This window comes from Arachis duranensis, chromosome 4, assembly GCF_000817695.3.
Source record: "Arachis duranensis cultivar V14167 chromosome 4, aradu.V14167.gnm2.J7QH, whole genome shotgun sequence".
In the NCBI taxonomy this organism is placed as follows: Eukaryota; Viridiplantae; Streptophyta; class Magnoliopsida; order Fabales; family Fabaceae; genus Arachis; species Arachis duranensis.
Window position 1 is genome coordinate 13,456,610 of NC_029775.3, and position 19,394 is coordinate 13,476,003.

Below are 19,394 nucleotides of genomic sequence, written 5' to 3' on the forward strand. Positions count from 1 at the left end.
AAAAAAGGAGCAATGCCTTCCATTTTCACCTTACGACTCAGTCCTCTCCTCCTTCCCTCCTTATTACACAACCAAGCCCCTGCTTGTATTTTTTTTTAATAGACATTAGGGTAGATTATATAACATGTAATACTTAATTATTTAGTTTAAAATATAAAATAACAATAGCTTAATAATCAAAGAACGTGTTTAAAACATATAGCGCATAATAATCATGTTTGGATTCATATGACTTGACCTTAATATACAATTAGTGAACATTTATCAATCAATACATAATATGATGTCGCTGTTACAACCTTATTCTTTCACTAAAATACCTCGGACATATTACGTAAGATTACTTTATCACAACAATGAAAATATCCAAACGGAAACAAAATATGAACCTCCCACTGCATCAAAGGAAAGGGAAAAAGAAATTCAAAAGGCTTCAGTAATCAGTTCTTGTAGCTGCATCTCCGCAAATTAAAACTCGATGGATGTTAATTAAGTCCGAATCCCGTTTTCAATGTAATATACCACTAAGAATCCGTTGATTCACATAATGAAACAGCAAAGTGAATTGTAAGCATGAAGTATACAGTGTGAGTGAGCCAGCATGAAATACTGACGGTGGATTCTATGACATTCGTCCCTTGTTTTCGTCTTCCAAAATATATATATCAAATGAGTAAAGCTAGGAACCAAAAGCATATCAGCCAAAATCCAGCCAAATATCTTTGGATGAATTCAAAATTTTTATGAGTTAATATATATGGATGTTTCTTCTACTAAGTATTAAAATGTTTCTTTTTCATATTAAATGGATGTTCTTTTATATATTTTTCGAATTTGTGATTGTTAGAAGTGGATAGATTAATGTGAGAAAAAAGAAGAAGGTTTTTATAGGTTTTAATTAGGTTTACTTAATCAATTTAAAATTTTTTAAATTTTGAATTTAAAAAATTTAAAATTAATTAATTATTGATATAAATTAATATAGTTTTGTTTAATTTTTGGCTAATAAGCTTTTGGTTCCTTATACTTTTCCATATCAAATAAGTAAACCAAAAACCATCCACTGGAAGTATACATACTATTTGTTCATATTCTGTCCCAACATTTAGGCCTAGGTTCAAATGAGTCAAAAAGACCCAATTCAAAGATTGGCCTTCACTACTCACCGACCTCCTCAGAAGTGGTCGGTTCGACACGCACTCCTCTTTAAGAAAGTCGGGATCGAAAATTAGTTGGCAGATAATCCTTATTCAAATAAGTAACTGCTCCGAAATCTCTCAACCCACTTCCAGGAGCCATATCTCAACTTCTCTAAGATAAATGAACGGTTATCCACTTGAAAAGGTGGAACTATTCTAATGGTGGTTATTGGTTCACCACTATAAATACCCTGACACCTCACAGGTATCTCTAAGTTGCAATACTCTATAAACCTGTAAAACCCTTTGCTGACTTAGGCATTGGAGTGTCCTTGCAGGTACCACCCCCCATTCTTTCATACATACAGTCGGACGGCAGCTCCCTGACACGAATCAAGTCGGAGACCTCCTCCAACAGACGATTGAGCCAACCTTACTAGTCCAGCCCATTAATCTCCGGTTACCCATCGTAACATTGGCACCGTTGTCGGGGACTTGAGAGATCAACTAGTAATGGCGGACGATTTCAACGAGAATGGAAACATAGCGTCTGATTCTGAGCAAGAGAATCAGGATGCTGGTAATAACAATAGAGCAATAGTCACTCACCAAGGGGTGACTAACTAGCACAAAGAAGGAACCTCAGGGGTGAAGGACCCAAAGGAAAACTCATCTGAGGGGTATGAATCAGGAAAAGAAAGACAACCCCATGCAGCTGACTTCATGGGATTGTTCCATGGTCATCAGGGACGACTGGAGCAGTTGGAACAAGAATTAGAGCGACAGCGAGAGGCGGAGAGGAATTTGAAGAACGAGATCGAACGACGAAAGGAGCTTGAGGAAAAGCTCTTGAGATTAGAATCCGCTCTAAAAAGTCGAAGATCTCGTAATGATCGAGAAGACTCTCTTCTGGGAGGAGAAGATCCGTTCAGCGAGGACATAATGAAGGCAAAAGTTCTAAAGAACTTTAAAAGCCTTGATATGGACCTCTACGACGAAAATACAGATCCAAGGCATCATTTGAGCAATTTCAAAAGTCGGATGTACCTAGCCGACGCCTCTAATGCTACTCGCTGCAAGGCTTTTTCGACAACCTTGACGAAAGCAGCGATGAAGTGGTTTGATTGTCTCCCTCCAAAGTCGGTCACTAGCTTCGACGACCTCTCGCGTAAGTTCCTTATGCGATTCTCCATCCAAAAGGATAAAGTGAAGCACGCACCGAGCCTCTTGGGAATAAAATAGGAGGTTGGAGAACCTTTGAGGGACTATATGGAAAGGTTCAACAAAGCATGTTTAGAGATTCAAGACCTGCCCACAGAGGTAGTGATTATGGGCCTGGTAAATGGACTCCGAGAAGGCCCCTTCTCCCAGTCCATCTCAAAAAGGCACCCGACCTCTTTGAGTGATGTATAGGAGAGAGCTGAGAAGTACATCAATATGGAGGAAAATGCTAGACTTCGAGAGCCAAGCTGGCGACCTAGGCACTCTCACTCATCAAAAGAGAAAGAGAGAGAGCCCAAGAGAAAAGAGGAAGTCAGCCCTGAAAGGCCTAGGAGATATCACTCCTATACTCCTCTACGAGTTTTTTTAGTTGATGTCTACAAAAAAATTTGCCATACTGAAAGACTACCTCGCCTTAAGCCCATCAAAAATAAAAAGGAGGGGGGAGGGGAGTCGTGGCGACTACTGTGAGTACCATAAACTATATGGTCACTCCACAAATGATTGTTACAACCTCAAAAATGTGATAGAAAAGCTGGTCAGAGAAGGTCGGCTTGATAGATATCTCATGGAAAGGTCGGACCATCATGGCAAGAGAAAGCGAGATGACGAGGACCGGAAAGACCCACCACAACAGACCCCGGAAAGACATATACATATGATCTCGGGGGGATTCGGGGGAGGCGGCCTCACAAAGTCATCTCGCAAGAGGCATTTGAAGGAAGTCTACCAGGTCGGGAGCGAACTCCTGACCTCCCAACCATCTACTTTCACTAAAGAAGATGGGCAAGGTGTCATTCCTGGACATGACAACCCAGTGGTGATAACCATGATCCTTGCCAATGCCCATCTTCACAGAACCTTGGTGGATCAGGGAAGCTCAGTCGACATCCTGTTCAAACCGGCATTTGATAAGCTGGGGTTGGATGAAAAGGAGCTAAGAGCTTATCCCGACACTCTATGCGAGCTAGGGGATACACCAATAAAGCCACTAGGATTCATACCCCTACATACAACTTTTGGAAAGAGGGCAAAATCCAAAACTCTGAGCATTGACTTCATAGTCGTCGATGTGGGCCCAACCTATAATGGTTTAATAGGCAAGACAACCCTGAATAGGCTCGGAGCAGTGGTATCCACCCCCACACTTTTTCATGAAATACCCAACATCAGAGGGAATAGCAACCATCAAGGGAGATAAAAAAACTGGCAAGGAAATGCTACAATGAAAGCCTAAACTTGAGAGGAAAGGGCAAGGAGGTGCACACCATCGAGCTAGGAGGAGTCCGAGCTAAGGAAGAATTGTGACCACAGCCCGGGAGAAAAACGGAAGAGGTATAGGTCGGAAAAGAGGAAGGAAAAAACACCAACATAGGAGCCAACCTGAAAGAAGATATGAAGCAGAAGCTTATAGGGCTCCTACAAGAGAATTCCGACCTCTTTGCCTGGAAAGCTTCCGACATGCCAGGGATAGATCCCGAGCTCATGTCACATAAACTGTCAATATACCCCAGGTCACGATCTGTTCAGCAAAGAAGATGGAAGCTTGGACCTGAACGGGCCCAAGTGGTGGAAGAACAAGTACAAGTCCTCCTAGAAGATGGTTTCATTAAAGAGGTCAAGTATCCGGCATGGCTGGCAAATGTGGTGATGGTCAAAAAGCAAAAACGGCAAGTGGAGGATTTGCGTCGATTATACTGACCTGAATAAGGCGTGTCCTAAAGACCCATATCCGCTTCCAAACATTGATACCTTAGAAGACTCCAGCTCGGGGTATCAATACTTGTCGTTCAAGGATGCATACTCGGGATACAACCAAATCCCGATGTACAAGCCGGATCAGGAAAAAACATCATCCATCACGCCTAGAGCAAACTATTGCTATGTGGTCATGCCCTTCGGACTGAAAAATGCTGGGGCCACATATCAAAGGCTGATGAACAAAGTGTTTGCTCCTCACCCTGGAAATTTAATGGAAGTCTATGTAGACGATATGCTAGTAAAAGCCAAGGATGAGGCCAACCTCTTGATCGACCTCTCACAAGTCTTCAACACCATTAAAATGTATGGGATGAGATTGAATCATACAAAATACACCTTCGCGGTGGAGGCAGGAAATCTCTCGGATTTATGCTTTCACAAAGGGGAATTGAAGCCAACCCTGACAAGTGCAAAGCAGTCCTAGAAATGAAAAGCCCGACTTGCTTAAGGAAGGTCCAGCAGTTAAATGGCCGACTTGCCGTCCTCTCCAGGTTCTTGGCGGGATCAGCATTAAGATCCCTACCACTCTTCTCTCTACTAAGAAAAGGATGCCAGTTCGAAAGGACTCCTGAGTGCGAAGAAGCATTCTAGGAATTCAAAAGGTTTTTAAGCCAACCTCCCATTCTGACCCGACCTAAAGTTGGGGAAGAACTCGTCCTGTATTTGTCCGTAGCCGACAAAGCCGTAGCATCAGCTCTAATACGGGAAGACGAGGTCGGGCAGCATCCTGTGTACTTCACCAGTAAAGTTCTACAAGGCCCTGAGTTAAGGTATCAAAAACTTGAAAAGTTTGCATATGCCTTGATTGTAGCCTCTCGAAGGTTACGACCTTACTTTCAAGCACAAAAAACAAGAGTTCGAACGAACCAACCCATGAAGCAAATTCTTCAGAAAATGGATATTGCGGGAAGAATGGTTCAATGGGCCATATAGCTATCCGAGTTCGACCACAAGTACGAAACTCAGACGGCAATCAAAGCCCAATGCCTCACCGACTTTGTGGCAAAATATGCAGGAGATCAAGAGGAAGCCTCTGATGAACGAAAAATTGACGGCTTAGAATTTCACATTAAAGTCTCATTGCAAGTATAGTTTCTAAACCAACAAAGAATCCTCTCATACAAAAATTTAGTTGTCACAAGTAACAAACCCCAATAAAAATAATAACCGAAGTATTCAAACCTCGGGTCGTCTCTCAAAGGAATTGCAGGGAAGTGTTCTTATTATTGGTTAGGAAGTATGTTTTGGGGTTTTTGAATTAAGAGACAAGGAATGTAAATGGCAAAGGAAATGAACTAACAATTAAGAAAGCTCTTAGCTAGGAACGAGAACTAGAAATCCTATCCTCATTATCCTCCTCAATTGTGACATCAATTGTCCATTGCTCTCACTTAGTCAACCTCTAACTATGAAAGAAAGTCAAGTGGATAAATCAATTTGATTCCTCAAGTCCTAGTTAACTCCTAAGGAAAGACTAGCTTTAGTGGAATTCAAATTAACTAGCAACTTTCAATTATCAATCAACAAAAGATTTGATAACTCAAGAGTCACTAATTACTCAACCTAAGCCAAGAGAAGGAAAACCTAACTCATAACTAGAAGAAGCATTTCATCAATCACATAAAAGGTAATAAAAGCAAACATCATAAATTGCAAGGATTAAAGTAACTACAACTAATCAAGACAAGAGATCAACAATAGAAAACTAAAGCAAGCATTAAAAGACATGAAAATAACAAATTGCATTGAAAGAAAATGTAGATCTAAGAATTCATAAACTACAACTAACAATACAAAAGAATTATAAGAGAAGTAGAATGCTACAACTACAAGAGAACAATTAAGGATGAAAAAGGAAAATCAAAACAAAAGAGAAGAAGTATATGTAGATCTAAACCTAATCCTAATTCTAGAGAGAAGAGAGAGCTTCTCTCCCTAGAAACTAACTAAAGCATGTTAAAACTAAACTATGTGCTAATTGGTCTCTAACTCTTTCAATCCTTGGGTTTAATAGCATCAGAAGTGAGTTGGATTTGGACCTGGAAAGCTCAGAATTCGCCCCTAGTATTTTCACTTTAATGAAGTCATGTGCGAGCATCGACACGTACGCATGGGTCACGCGTACACGTCGCTTGGCAATTTTCCATCCACGCGTATGCGTCATGTATGCGTACGCATCGCCATGCAACTTCAAATTCACGCGTGCGCGTCTGCTGTGCGTGCGCGTCTGCTGCGCGTGCGCGTCTATCTCAATATCCCAAATCCTTGTTTCTTCATGGATTCTCCACTATGCATGCTTTTCTCTTCACTTCTTCCATTCAATACTCGTCTTATGAACCTGAGATCACTCAACAAACGCATCAAGGCATCGAATGGAATTAAGGTGACTCAAAATCACCAATATAAGAGCCTAAAAAGCATGTTTTCACACTTAAGTACAAATAAAGGAGAATAACATAAACCATGCTATTTTATTGGATAAATGTGAGAAAAGGTGATAAAATCTACCCAAATTAAGCACAAGATGTACCACGAAATAGTGGTGCATCAAATCTCCCCACACTTAAACCAAGCATGTCATCATGCTTAACCAAGAAGGAAACAAAAGGTATTATCATTTATTCTATGTGAACTAACTATATGCAACCTATCTAAATGTAATCTATCTAAATGAATGTAACTACTTGGTCAAAATAAATCAATCCCCAAGAAAACCAATATAAGCATAAGGGCAAAGGGTATTAACAACCAAGCAAAACCACAATTGAATTGAGCTGTTAAAGATTTTACAAACTTGCAAGAAGGAAAATGATTCTAGGTGAAAAACATGTAATTGAGCAATCGAACCCTCACCAGAAGTATTTGCACTCTAGTCGCTCAAGTGTTTAGGGTTGATTCACTCAATTCTCCCCTAATCATGTTTTTTAAGATTTGTTTTTCATCTAACAATCGACAGTTATTTCATGCATGCATACATATATCATGAGATCTTTTCATAGGTTGTAATGGGGCTAGGGTCAAGGTAGGATGCATATGGTCAAGTGGACATGAAATTTGAATCTTTGATTAACCTAAGCTTCTCACCTAACCTATATGACAACCTATACAATTTCAAAGCTAACCTAACTACCCATTTTTCACTTTTTCACACACTCATGCATTCTCTTTTTTATCACAACTCATATTCATTGACTTTATTGAACCTTACTTTGGGGCATTTTGTCCCTTTTTTGTTTTTTTTTGTTTCTCTTTTTTTTTCTATTTTTTTCTTTTCGTTTCATATTTTTTTCTTTTTATTTTCTCATTTTTTTTCTTTTTACAAAAGTATCAATTTATATGGCTTTACATTTAATTGACACATGAGTATGTACCCAATTCCCAAGATCTTTAATAAAGGTACAACACACACTTTTTTCAAACCAATGTCCCAAGTTTCCCCACACTTGAATCATAACACTCACTAGCCTAAGTTAATCAAAGATCCAAATAAAGGACATTTATTGTTTTTCGCTTTAAGGCTTGTAATGTGCTAATATTGAGAACAAGTGGGTTAATCGTAGACTCAAAATTGGCTAACAATGAAAGATAAAAGGTAAGGCTATTTGGGTAAGTGAGCTAAATGAAATGATTGCCTCAATCATATAAATACATGTATACACAAAATAATGGACATAAAGAATCAAACAAATCAAAGATTACAATCATAGGAACAGAATAATGCACACAAGAAGGAAAATAAGTGGTTATAAGATGTAACCACACTATTAGGCTCAAAACTCACAAGCTTGTGTTCTTAGCTCAAAAACATGATCCACAATATATAATTCAAGCAAATTCAATGAAAAATTTTTGCTCAAATCAATTGAGGTGTTCTATAGATAAATTCTTGAAAAATATCATTATTTTGACTAAGCTTATTATGTATATGTATGCAAAATAAGAAAACACAACAAAAATTCCTAAAAATCCTAAGAATGAAATGCAAAAGTGTTGGGATTAGAAACTTGTCACCTAAAAATGCCGACTGGTCAGACAACCTCCCCACACTTAAAAGTTTGCACCGTCCTCGGTGCATTCAAAGATGAGCACGGGGGTACGGTGACTCTCCGGATTGCTACCTTCAGCTGGTGAATCAATCGGTGCTGCATGTTCTTTCTCCCGCTTCTATTTTTGCTTGTGGTGCATCATTCATGAAAAATATAAAATAACACCGTAAGATGAGATAATACAAAAGCAAGGAAGCGTAAATTGTTGGAATGAGGTAAATCACTAGAACGAAGTGAGTGAATTAGTGTGACATTAATGAAACAAGTGTGTGAGTTCTAAGTTTGCGCGCAGTTTAGAACAGAAGCATGCACTTCATTCATTCTAGTGTGCTTGAAATACTTTTAACTTGTAAGTTAAAACAACCAAACAAGTGAGAAAGAAGCATGAAAGCATTCAAGCCAAAGACATATGGATGCATATGATCATGAAACACAATGCATTACGAGAAATGCACAACATCCAATCATCAAGAAATTGACTAATCAAAGAAAAGATTCAAATCACATGGTGGCCAAATCATGCAATTCAAACAAAGATTTAACAAGCTCTAAAGGCAATGTCATTAACTTGGTATTCACAAAAGTTAAGCATGAAAAATTTGAAACCAAGTAATGAATTGTAACTTCAACAAGAGAATCCAACAATTAAAATTAACAACAATGATGCTTACTAACATCTCATCAGTAATCAGCAGCAACTAACCGTAGGCAGGATTAATCCAACACTTATAACGAAAAAGAGAAAATAAAATGAAAATTTAACTAACTAAACAACCACTAACTAACTAAAAGAGATAGTTATAAATGGTGTTTGGTGGTATTGGATGAGGGTAGGCGAAGGAAAGAGGAAAGAAGAAGGAAAAGAATGGAAAGAAAAAAAGAGAAGAAGATGCTGAAAGGCGGTGATCCACGTATACGCGTGCGCATGGTGATGGTGAAATGGAAGCGATGCGTACGCATATGTCACGCGTACGTGTGGTGGGTTATTGAGAGCGTCGACGCGTACGCGTGAGGCACGCATACGCGTGGGTTGACTTGTGCCTCAGCCACAAGTCTGGCACACTTCAGGCACAACTCTCGGGTAAAGGTATGGAGGGTGAAACTTTTGGATCCACACGTACGCGTGGGTTGGTGCTCTTTTTTTCAAAATTTTTTCAAGTTCTTACACCAAACCAAGCATTCCAAACCTCCAAACAGCTACCAAAACACCATAAAACCTTATTTAAATATACTAGACTACCAACTAAACTCAACAAATTAAACAAAACATGAAATTGAACTAACGTTACCAATATGTACAAGAGAGAAAATGAAAAAATTTTACCATGGTGGGGTGTCTCCCATCTAACACTTTTGTTTATTGTCCTTAAGTTGAACTTATGGGAAGCTACTCCTCAAGGTGGCTTTTGCTTGTACTCATCTTGGAACATCCACCAATGCTTGAGTCTCCAATGAGCTCCATTCTTCAAAATTAATGCCATCAAGCCTTGATGGAGTTCCTCACAAGTTAAGGGCTCCCAAAGGTGATCCTCATGTATGCCGGGATCCCATATCTTATTTCTACACCCGTCTTCAAGTTGATCATCATTATTCCATTTGGGTGGCAAGCAAGATAAATTCTCAATAAAGTGATCAAACATCATTTTAGACCCACCTAATTGAGCACTAGTCCAACCATTGCATCTAACCATTGCATCTAACCCTTGATTTGCAACGCCAACCGCGGAACATCCTTCTCTTACACTTCATCTCACAAAGTTCTCTAAGTTGATCATTCATTTCAAGCAAGTCATATTCGAGTGGGATAATAAAGCTAATAGAAATGAATTTCACCAACTCACATGTAGAAGTAGATGACAACCTAGGCAAAGAAGCTCCCAAGGATCTCGGCAAAGCGTATCCCATCCTCCGTTTTCTACGGACCTCTACCTCCTCACAAGATTTCTTAATTTCAATCCTTTGTTCATCAATTTTATCTTCTTCACCAAGAAGATTTGACGCTTGATCTTTAATTCCAAGGGAACCCAATTCTTGCTCTATCCCATCCAATTCTTCATATGGGATATGCTTTGGAGGATGTGCACTTTCCTCCTCAACATCAACTTCAATCTTGTTGGAGGGATTTTCTATGACCTTAGATTCCCATGGAGACTCCACATCTCCTAAATCTTCAACCATTTCTTCCTTGTCTTCATCAATCATAGGTTCCTCCAATTGTTCCAACACAAAGCAACAATCCTCATTTTTCACCGAAGTTTTCAATATCTCCTTCATGCTATGCTCTTCAAACGATTCTCCACATGTGGCCATGGGAGTTCCTTGAGTGCTCAAGCATTGGGAGCCTAGTCGGTTTATCACCTCATCCAAGGCGGCCAAGGATTCTAGTGCCTCCCTTTGCATTTCTCTTTGTTCTTGAAGTAGCAAAGCGAGAGAATCATCAATTGGAGTTTGGGGTGAATATGAGGGTTCATTATTTTGGAGGAAGGGTGATAAACCCCATTTTTAGGGTTTATCCTGTGCTTAATCTAGTGGATTTTATCCACTATTCTCACACTTATTCATGTAATTCGCATGTTTTACATTTTTCTTCCTGATTCTGTGCTTTGATTGAAAACATGCTTCTTTGGCCTTAAATTTACTAATTATTAATCCTCTCTTATTATCATTTGATGCCTTAATCTGTGTGTTAAGTGATTTCAGGGTTTATAGGGCAGGAATGGCTTAGAGGATGGAACGGGAGCATGCAAAAGTGGAAGGAATACAAAGATGTCCCGAAGATAAGTGACGCGCACGCGTGGATTACGTGCACGCGTGACTTGGAGAAAATTCAATCCACACGTACGCGTGGATGACGCGTACGCGTGGACGACGCGTACGCGTGATAGTGCCACCTGCTGGACGTATCAAAAATTAGTGGGGGCGATTTCTGGGCTATTTTTGATCCAATTTTCGGCCCAGAAAACACAGATTAGAGGCTACAGAGTGGGAGAATCAGTCCATTCATTCATGAGACACTTTTTCATTCACATAATTTTAGGTTTTAGATGTAGTTTTTACAGAGAGAGGCTATCTCCTCTCTCTAGAATTTAGGATTCCTAGTTTTATGCTTTTGGATTGGATATTTACAAAGTCACTACTTCCATTGAAGACTTCATCATTCTAGTTTGTTTCCTTACTTGTTACTTATTCTTCCATATCCTTAATCCTTGTTCAGAGTTACAATTGGATTGCTTTTATGAATTTAATTTTATTATTTATTTAATTGCTTCCAATTTTATTCCAATTATCATGTCTTCTTTCTACTCCATTTTCATGAATGCGGAATTGGCATCCATGTCAGTGGAGTAGGCTTTTAATTTGACTTTGGAGTTGATTAATATTTGAGACCCTTGAGTTGGAATACTCAAGAGTTAATTGGTAATTGGAAGTTGTTGGCCAGCTCTCTAGTTACTAACGCTAATCCTTCCCAAGGGAGAGGATTAGGACTTGTGAATAGAAATTGGCCTCCAACTTACTTGACTTTCTTTTACTCAATAAAGTATAACTAAGTAGAACAACAACATATTACTAATTAATCTTGGGAAATCCAACATGGATAGAACTTCAGATCAATCTTCTCCTAGTCAAAGCTTTTTATTGTTATTAATTTATTTTCTTTGGAATTTTCTCTTCTTATTTCTCAATCCAAAACCCCAATTTACACAACTCATAACCAATAATAAGAACACCTCCCTGCAATTCCTTGAGAGATGACCCAAGGTTTAAATACTTTGGTTATCAATTTTATTAGGGGTTTGTTACTTGTGACAACCAAAACTTTTGTACGAAAGGATTTTTGTTGGTTTAGAAGCTATACTTTTAACGAAAATTTATTTGTAAAATTCTAGACCACGCAAGAATCCGTTCGTCAAAGGGGTCATAATAGGAAGGTGGTCCTTCTTGGTAGGATTGTGGCGGTTCAACACTCTCCAATTTTTCCACTTGTTGCACAACACACGCCATGCTTGCTTGAAGCCGGTACATTGTTTCCTTGAGGCGATCTCTTGATTCTTTTTCCACATTGCAAGCATGAGTAAGATCATATTGCTTTTGGATCATTGGACATGAATATTCTTCCATGGTAGGTTGTGGTTGAAAGTAAAATTCATCTTATGGGTGAAAATTTGCATACATTGGAGGTGGTTCATCTTGGTAACAATATGCAGGAGGTGGTTCTTGAAAGTGTTGAGGTTGGAATGGTGGTGGTTCTATATGTGGTTCATATGGCTCATATGGTTGTTGGTATGGTGGGTAGGGATTAGGGTCATAGGAAGGGATTTTGTAAGAAGGAGCTTGTGAGTATGGTTTAGGGTTTGTTGTGGAGGGGGTTCATAGGCATATGATGCTGGTTGTTGATAGTCACAAGGGAATTCACCATAGCCATTGAATTGACATGCATTAGGATGGGAATTATACCTATAGGAAACCGGAGGTTGTTGCCACGAAGAGTGATCAAGTCCTTGAGGCTCCTTCCATCTTTGATTGTTTCATCCTTGATGCATGTTGTCATTGAGATTACCATTTCCTACAACATAATTGTAATCACACTCATAGCCAAAAGGATGAGAATTCATAGTAGAGAAACAAAAAAAGCACAAAACAAGAAGATAAAATCTACTACCAACTCAAACAAGCAAATCAACAAAAGAGCAAATTATTCACAATATTAACATATATACAATAACCAATAACAAGCGCACATTTGCAATTCCTCGGTAACGGCGCCATTTTGATGAACGAAAAATTGACGACTTAGAATTTAACAATAACGTTTCGTTGCAAGTATAGTTTCTAAACCAACAAAGAATCTTCTCATACAAGAATTTGGTTGTCACAAGTAACAAACCCCAATAAAAATAATAACTGAAGTATTCAAACCTCGGGTTGTCTCTCAAAGGAATTGTAGGGAAGTGTTCTTATTATTGTTTAGGAAGTATATTTTGGGGTTTTTGAATTAAGAGACAAGGAATGTAAATGGCAAAGGAAATCAACTAACAATTAAGAAAGCTCTTGGCTAGGAACGAGAACTAAAAGTCCTATCCTCATTATCCTCCTCAATTGTGACATCAATTGTCCATTGCTCCCACTTAGTCAACCTCTAACTATGAAGAAAAGTCAAATGAATAAATCAATTTGATTCCTCAAGTCCTAGTCAACTCCTAAGGAAAGACTAGCTTTAGTGGAATTCAAATTAACTAGCAACTTTCAATTATCAATTAACAAAAGATTTGATAACTCAAGAGTCACTAATTACTCACCCTAAGCCAAGAGAAGGAAAACCTAACTCATAACTAGAAGAAACATTTCATCAAACACATAGAAGGCAATAAAAGCAAACATCATAAATTGCAAGGATTAATTGTAGTTTAATCAAGACAAGAGATCAACAATAGAAAACTAAAGCAATCATTAAAAGACATGAAAACAATAAATTGCATTGAAAGAAAATGTAGATCTAAGAATTCATAAACTACAACTAACAATACAAAAGATAAAAAAGGAAAATCAAAGCAAAAGAGAAGAAGTAGAAGAAGTAGATCTAGATCTAAACCTAATCCTAAATCTAGAGAGAAGAGAGATCTTCTCTCTATAGAAACTAACTAAAGCATGTTAAAACTAAACTATGTGTTAATTGGTCTCTAACTCCTTCAGTCCTTGGGTTTAATAGCATTAAAAATGAGGTGGATTTGGGCTTGGCAAGCGCAGAATTCGCCCCCAACATTTTCACTTTAATGAAATCACGTGTGGACATCAACGCGTACGCGTGGGTCACGCGTACACGTCGCTTGGCAATTTTCCATCCAGGCGTATGCGTCATGTATGCGTATGCGTCGCCATGCAACTTCAAATTCACGCGTGCGCGTCTGCTGCACGTGCGCATCTATCTCAGCATCCCAAATCCTTGTTTCTTCATAGATTCTCTACTATGCATGATTTTCTCTTCACTTCTTCCATTCAATACTCGCCTTATGAACTTGAGATTACTCAACAAACACATCAAGGCATCGAATGAAATTAAGGTGACTCAAAATCACCAATTTAAGGGCCTAAAAAGCATGTTTTCACACTTAAGTACAAATAAAGGAGAATAAAAAAATCCATGCTATTTCATTGGATAAATGTGAGAAAAGGTGATAAAATCTACCCAAATTAAGCACATGATGTACCATGAAATAGTGGTGCATCATCCTCCACGGCATGGGAGCTATACGTGGATGGATCCTCCAATAAAGTCGAAAGCGGTGCAGGCATAATACTAGTCAACCAAGAGGGAACTCAAGTGGAAGTCTCCCTCAAATTTGAATTTCCAGCTTCTAACAATCAGGCAGAATATGAAGCCTTGATTGCAGGATTAAAGCTGACAGAAGAAGTCGGCGCGACCAAAGTAGTCGTGTTCAGCGATTCTCAGGTGGTGACCTCCCAAATAAATGGAGAGTATCAGGCTAAAGATCCCAAAATGAAGAGGTACTTAGACAAAACCTTAGAGAATCTTAGGCATTTTGCAGAGACCGAGGTCAAACACATAACTCAAGATCTCAACAGCAGAGCAGATGCCCTCTCCAAGCTAGCTAGTACCAAGCCAAGGGAAAATAATAGAAGCCTGATCCAAGAAACTCTCCAAGAACCCTTTGTCGCAAAAATAGAGGGCAGACAAGACGTCTTTAAAGTATCCGGATTGGACCTCGGGTGGATGAACCCACTAATCGAATATATGAAATTCGACATCCTACCCGAAGAGGAAAAAAAAGGCCAAGAAGATCCGCAAGGAAGCACAAAACTACACTTTGGTAAAAAGTATCCTCTATAAAAGAGGGATATCCACACTATTGTTAAAGTGCGTCCCGACCTCAAGGACAACAGAAGTCTTAGAAGAGGTCCATAATGGTATCTGTGGGAACCATCTCGGAACAAGGTTCCTGGCTAGGAAAGTCATACGAGTCAGGTTCTACTGGCTGACCTTGCAGAAAGATGCCAATGAATTCGTAAAGAAGTGTCAACCATGTCAAATGCATGTAAACTTCCACGTCGCTCCCCCCGAAGAGCTCATCAGCATAACTTCTCCATAGCCTTTTGCAAAATGGGGATTAGACCTATTAGGACCCTTTCCCCAAGCACCTGGACAAGTCAAATATCTAATAGTGGGAGTAGACTACTTCACGAAGTGGATAGAAGCAGAACCATTAGCCACCATCACAGCCCAAAGAAGTCAGAAATTCCTCTAAAAGAACATTATCACAAGGTATGGGGTACCTCACTCCATTACCACTGATAATGGCACTCAGTTCATCGACTCTACCTTCAAGAACCTAGTAGCCAGTATGAAGATCAAGTATCAGTTCACCTCGGTAGAATATCCACAAGGCAATAAACAAGCCGAGGCAGCCAACAAAGTTATACTGGTAGGGTTGACAAAAAGGTTGCAAGATGCAAAGGGAGCGTGGGCTGAGGAGCTCCCTCAAGTACTATGGGCTTATCGAACCATACCTCAATCTGCCATAGGAGAAACACCCTTCTGACTTGCTTATGGCGTAGAAGCCATGATACCAGTTGAAATCAATGAACAAAGTCCAAGGGTAAGCTTCTACAATGAGGTTGGCAACATACAGGGGTACAAAGAAGAACTCGAGCTACTCCTCGAAGTTTGAGAACAAGCCCAGATAAGAGAAGTAACGCTAAAGCAAAGGATGATGAATAGATACAACAAGAAAGTCATTCGAAGAAGTTTCACTCCAGACGACTTGGTCTTGATCAGAAACGAGATTGGAGTTAACAAGTCGGGGAGGGAAAGTTTGCTGCTAACTAAAAAGGGCAATACAAAATTAATAAGGTCCTAAGAAAAGGCTACTACAAAGTGACCGACTTAAACGGCACCGAACTACCTAGGTCGTGGCATGCTTGTAACATGCAAAAGTACTATAGTTAAAAGCGAACTCCACTCCCTGATGTACTCTTTTTTCCGACTTCACGATTTTTTTCTAAAAAGAAGGGTTTTTCTTAAGGGGGTATTAACAAGGCATCAAAGTGGAGGCGAAGGGGCAACAATTTTCAACCCCTTAGTAGCAAAAAGTACCTTTTGCCTAATAAATAAAGATCTTTTCCTACGTCTCTTTGTAAATTCCATTAAGTTATCACCATTTTTTCTATGAAACACACCAATTTAAGCACGACAAAACGTGAAAATTCCATGCCCGACCTATGTGGTTGGCAGGATAAAACGACGAGGTACAAGTCGGTGTAAAGAGGTTATAAAAGCAAATCATGTAACTCGGGAATATTAAGACCAGAAAGTCGGAAAAGCCGAGAAAAATTAAATGCATCGCGAAAATAGCCTATGTTACGAACAATTCAAATGAGAAATTTGAATTTATGAGGAATACGAAAAAGAGATAAAGGAAATCAAATAGGAAGACAGAAGCTATTTTCAAGACTTTTGAAAAATAAAACGCAACTTGCCAAGATAGAAGATTCTTCCAAAAAGATCAAAAGGATTTTCTCTATAAAAAGCCTAAGAAAAAATCACGATGAAAAGCATGCACACACCAGATATCTTAAACCCTTATCCAAAAAAGGGTCATTTTTGATAAAGCAAAAAAAAATAAATTTTTTGTTTGCGGCCATAAAAGGCCAGAAAGAATTACCAACAAACCCCCAAAAAACAAATAAAATTTTTCAAAAAAGGGGCCCACAAGCCGGGCCCCCAAATAGGTCAACTCAAACAAAAGAAAAATTAAAAGCCACCATAATTTGGATCAGCGGCAGGAGAGGACGGAGAAGTCTCTTCAGCAGCAGAAGCAGGCACCCCAGAAGAACTCGGTAGGTCTCCATCTGGCCGCTCCTCATGAGGAGGAGATTCTACTATTCTCTGCCTGCGAGTCTTCAGGTCGGAGTTAGTCTCAGGTCGGAAAGGAGAGACAATTGCCCCATCAACAACTATCTTATCAGGATCGAGAGGAGAAAACTCCAAGCCAGGAGCGATAACTCCGACCTGCTCCTTAAAGATCCTCCAGACCTCCTCCGTGCTCTCAGCCACGGAGTCCTCTAAATCCTGATAAGCCTCCCAACCTTTTGCCAGCTCCTTTTTCAGGTCAAGATTCTCCCCAAAGAGCCTGACATAATTCTGCTCCGCCTTCTCCTTAAGGCCCTCTGCCATGGCACATTGGCCCATCAACCTCTTCTCCCTCTCCTGGAGATGGTTCCTCTCCTCCCTCAGATCGGCGACCTCTTCCTTCAGCCTCTTCTCTTCCTCTTGATAAAGGAAGATCCTCCCCTCCAACTCCTCAACCTTCTGGGTAGAACCCAGAGAGCTAAGGGAAGTCTTTTCCAAGATATCAAGAAGTTTTGTGCACACTCCAGCCGCCCGAACACTCCCCTGAACCATAATATTAAGATGGTTTTGAACGGAAACATCATCCATATCAATTTGAGTATGGGAAAAGATGTGATTTCGAACGAATTTGGGACCATCAAAGTTAAAACCTCCAGAAGAAGAGCCAGAAGTCTTGCGCTTCTTCTTCTCGGGTTCAGGAGAAGATCGGGCCGGGGGATGGGAGGAAGAAGAGAAGAAGCAGAAGAAGAGGATACCAAAATAGGACGAGAAGAGGTCCCCAAATCACGAGGGGGAGGAGGAGGAGGAAGACTGCCAGCAGCCCTGGCAGCATCGACTCGAGCCCGAGACCTCCTCTTAGCATTCTGGACCTTCAATTAGGAGGAGCTAGAACCTTTCTTCACCATTTCTAGAAAAGGAGAAAAAAAAGAATTATTCTACAAATCGGAAGAAGTCGGAAATAGCAAATCGGAGGCTTACAAGTCGGAAATTATCTGAATCAACAAAAAAAACTACCTAATTGGGTCCGCACAAAACTCGGAGACCCTTGAAGAAATTTTTTGGTATCTAGATTAGGGGCCCTTCCCCAAACTTCTCGGAAGAACCCCACAGCAACCTCCTTAACCTCATCTAAGTCATCCAGATCATACTTCTCCACAGGAGAAGCCTCTAACCAGTATAGAGGAAAGCGGGGAGAAGAAGTTTCGTCCAGGATAAAGGGATGGTGATCTTCTACGGCTTAAAATTTAAAGAAAAAGTTTTTGAAGTCATGAAAAGATTCATCAAAAATGGAGAAAACTCTCCGACCTTGAATGGCCCGGAAAGAAATCCATTGTTGCTTATTATTTTGCCCACTGAAAGGCTTGGTCATATGAAAGAGATAGAAAAAGATCTTCAAAGAGGTCAGGAAGTCCAGCTCTCGACTAACAAGCTGACAAATTTTCATAAAACCCCAAGAATTGGGGTGGAATTGAGTAGGAGCAACTTGGCAATGGTTCAAAACCTCTATCTCAAAGTCTAAAAAAGGCAAAAAAAAAACCCTAGACGGGTGAAAAGACTTTCATACATAAAAAAAATGAGGGTCAGCATCGATAGCCCTCCCAAAACAAACCCAATCTTCGGGACCCGGGGCCAACAACTCGTACTTAGGGTCATCCTCCTCTAAAAGGCAAATCATATTATGAACGCGAAGTTCGGAAAGATAGTTAGTATCCACTAGGGGTTCTTCCCCAAGAATAGTAACATCCACCCATTGCGAAAGAGACTCGAGAGAAGACATCTTTTGCAGTAAAAAGAAGTAGGTAAAAAGACAATGAGACCTACAAAGAAAAACGAAAAGGAGATCAAACACGGGATCCCTAAAGGATCAAAGCAAGCCCCGCAAATAAAACAGAATCACTAGGCTTACAGACTTACTATAAACACGCCAAAACTCCTCTAAAAATACAAAGTAAAGCATTCAATAATAAAGAGGAGAAAGAAAAAGGCTAACCTTTATATATGGAGGTAAAAGCGAGTAGGAACAGCAGCGAAGCACTCCACGGAGGAAGGGAAAAAGCTTTCCCTTTGAGGAAATGAGGATTCTGAGTAAGAGATTTCAGAAAACGAAAGAAACAGAAAAAGAGAGGGAAAAGTATTAATAGATACGCCAGGGACAAAACAGTAAAACGAGGATATCATTAAAGATATGCGCCGTTACCAATGTAACTACTCCCCACGTGTAAATACGAAACCCCTAACGAACGCAACGTTTGATTAGACGCGACTGTTGAAAATTTTTAAATTACGTCGGTTCCCAATTCACGTCGGCTACAAGCCCGAGTTCAAATACTTGAATCCAACTCATAATTAAAAAGAGATCGG